Source organism: Humulus lupulus, chromosome 3 (assembly GCF_963169125.1).
Source record: "Humulus lupulus chromosome 3, drHumLupu1.1, whole genome shotgun sequence".
NCBI lineage: Eukaryota > Viridiplantae > Streptophyta > Magnoliopsida > Rosales > Cannabaceae > Humulus > Humulus lupulus.
In genome coordinates, this window is record NC_084795.1 from 132,339,876 (window position 1) to 132,343,077 (window position 3,202).

Sequence of the window (3,202 nt, forward strand, 5' to 3'; positions counted from 1 at the left end):
TGCAGTGACTTATGATGTAAAAACATAGTAGGTCAGTTGGCGCCAAACTGACCTCTAGTGTAAGACATGGTAGGTCGGTTGCACACCAACCTCTAGTGTAAGACATGGTAGGTCGGTTGCACACCGACCTCTGGTGTAAATCATGATAGGTCGGTGTGGCACACTGACCTCTAGTGTAAAACAGGGTAAGTCGGTTCCCAATCGACTTATGGTGTAGACATCTATTGCCAATTTTAGTAGAACCGACTTATGGTGTTTTTTGTTTTTCATTAAAAGTATTATGCCAAAACAAATCCTGCTTTTTATACAAACAAACTTAACAAAACAAAACATATATCACAGTAATATAAAATATTAGAATTTGAATTAAATATCCAAAATAATGATGAGTCTCAAGTTAATTACAAAATTACTCATATAAGCATTGTAAACTATAGTTAGATAATAAAAATGTGTGTATCTCAAAGAAAGTCCAAGTTATTCTAAGTATATCTTTTTAAAAATCTAAGTTAACAAAAGTGAGTAGACCTATGTAGTACTCATCAAATCCATAACGCATTGTGCCCATTCTTCACGTACTTCATTGATCTCATCCTTTGTGTAAGAGTTCTTCTCGCCACACTAAAACAAAATTCATTGCGTGAGTTGAATTAATATACTTAATCTTGAGATGAAGCTAGAACTTTAATAATAAATATTTTCACTTACTTTACTAGTTATCCATCGCATTGAAAACTCATTTGTCACGAAGTCTTTCGTCATCCTCATAACATAGTATCCACATTTTACTGATTTTGATTGTTGACGAGGACACTTAACAATTCTCCACACTACTTCCTTAGTTTTCGCATTATTTGTGCGCAAATGTTGAAAGACACTATGCAATAAAAACATAAACAATTATATGTTGTTAATTTTTAAATGAATTTAATAGTATATAGTTAATTGGTTTGATTATTACCAAGAAATGTGAGATTTGATTTCATCTGGTTGAAAATTGTCAAGAGAATCCAGGAAATAGCACAATTGGTGATCAAAATCCATTATTATAAGTATCCAATGTTTTCTAGCAGAAACACAAAAATATTTCATTAATAATATTATATATAATCACAAACAAAATACTAAAAGTAAAAAATTTAACCCTTATGATATGGAAACAACTACATTTGATCCAGATTTGAATCAATCATACGCTTTGATACCCATTGAACTCGTTCTTCTTCAGTGGATCCAACATTTGATAACCAAATTGGCTCAACAAAATGAAGAAAGTGACTAATCTCTCTTTTCACTAATTGGAAGTATAAAATCCTACATAAAAAATATATATCTTTGTTAAATTTATAAAATATGTTATCTACAAACTTATAATGGTTTTAAAAATCTTTGATACCTAATAGATAACTATATACATGATGCTCCAATCTCCTCCATTAAACCAAAGTGGACTATATCTTCTTGTGAGATATATAAATCATTCTCATGGCCTATCTCAACAACAAAGTTTACAAGAGATATCATATCCTCTCCACATAAACTTGATTACAAGCTATATCTCCAATGAAAGAGTAATTTTTTTATCAAACATGTTTTTAATAACCATCATTCCCAAGTCAGGGTGAATCAATTTAAAAACATTACGTACACACTATACATTAAGACAACACAAAGCTACTTTTGACCACCGAATTAAGGACCACCAGTCAATTTAAAATAATGGTCATTAATTTGAACAAATCAAACCAAAACAAATGATCACTTCAATTCTAGTTTAATTTGCTTTAAAATAATTTAAAGTCATTTAGTGGAAATACTTTAAAATAATCAAAAAAGAAAATGACAAATTTCTTTAAAACAATGATCAGGCCTTAAAATTTGAAACAGAGTTAAAATAAATTCACTTACTGAAAAAGAAGAATAAAAATATATGGCAGAGGGTTGAACTTTTTTCTCAGTCTAAGAGTCTTGGAAAGTTCATCCTTTCCGAAGCTAAATTCTTTTCTGGAGTCGAAGGCCAAGTCAGCAAAGCAAAGATCAAGCTGGAGATTATGAGTGCTTCCTTGGAAGATGCAGAGGCTCATGTAAGAAATGGCAATAAGACAAATAATTTATTAATTTATTTATATTTTAAAAATTAAAATATATGTAATATAAATAAGTTTGTATTTTTTTATACTTATTTCATACCCAAATAAATTATATATATGTATTGTTTAAATAAATTAATATATTTTAAACTTTCAATAATATAAAACAAATTAGGGTATCTTTAATAATGTATTTTTATAATGACATGGTAGGTCGGTTCTACACAACCGACCTACCATGTCACATGAGAAGTCATTTTCCACACAACCGACCTACCATGTTATCTAAAAAATTATTAAAGAGATACTCTAAATTATTTTATAAAGTTTTTTTATTTTAAATTATAAATATTATTAAATTAAAATATTTTCTTGTTTATAAAAATGAAATAAATTTTTTTAATTACAAATAATTTATTAATTTATTTATATTTCAAAAATTAAAATATATGTAATATAAATAAGTATGTATTTTTTTATACTTATTTCATACCCAAATAAATTATATATGTGTATTGTTTAAATAAATTAATATATTTTAAATTTTCAATAATATAAAACAAATTAGAGTATCTATAATAATGTATTTTTATAATGACATGGTAGGTCTGTTCTACACAACCGACCTACCATGTCATCTAAAAAATTATTAAAGAGATACTCTAAATTATTTTATAAATTTTTTTATTTTAAATTATAAATATTCTTAAATTAAAATATTTTCTTGTTTATAAAAATGAAATAAAATTTTTTAATTACAAATAATTTATTAATTTATTTATATTTCAAAAATTAAAATATATGTAATATAAATAAGTTTGTATTTTCTTATACTTATTTCATACCCAAATAAATTATATATATGTATTGTTTAAATAAATTAATATATTTTAAACTTTCAATAATATAAAACAAATTAGGGTATCTTTAATAATGTATTTTTATAATGACCTAGTAGGTCGGTTCTACACAACCGACCTACCATGTCACATGAGAAGTTATTTCCCACATAACCGACCTACCATGTCATCTAAAAAATTATTAAAGAGATACTCTAAATTATTTTATAAAGTATTTTTTATTTTAAATTATAAATATTCTTAAATTAAAAT

General features: G+C 25.8%; 1 long non-coding RNA gene across 1 annotated transcript; it reads right to left on the bottom strand.

Moving 5' to 3' along the window:
- Positions 1-336: 336 nt before the first annotated feature.
- LOC133821357 (uncharacterized) lies at positions 337-1,099 on the bottom strand. The gene is made up of 2 exons (XR_009887507.1): positions 962-1,099; positions 337-877 (listed from the first exon to the last, which is right to left on the bottom strand). It is a non-coding gene; the product is annotated as an uncharacterized LOC133821357 (long non-coding RNA).
- Positions 1,100-3,202: the final 2,103 nt, after the last annotated feature.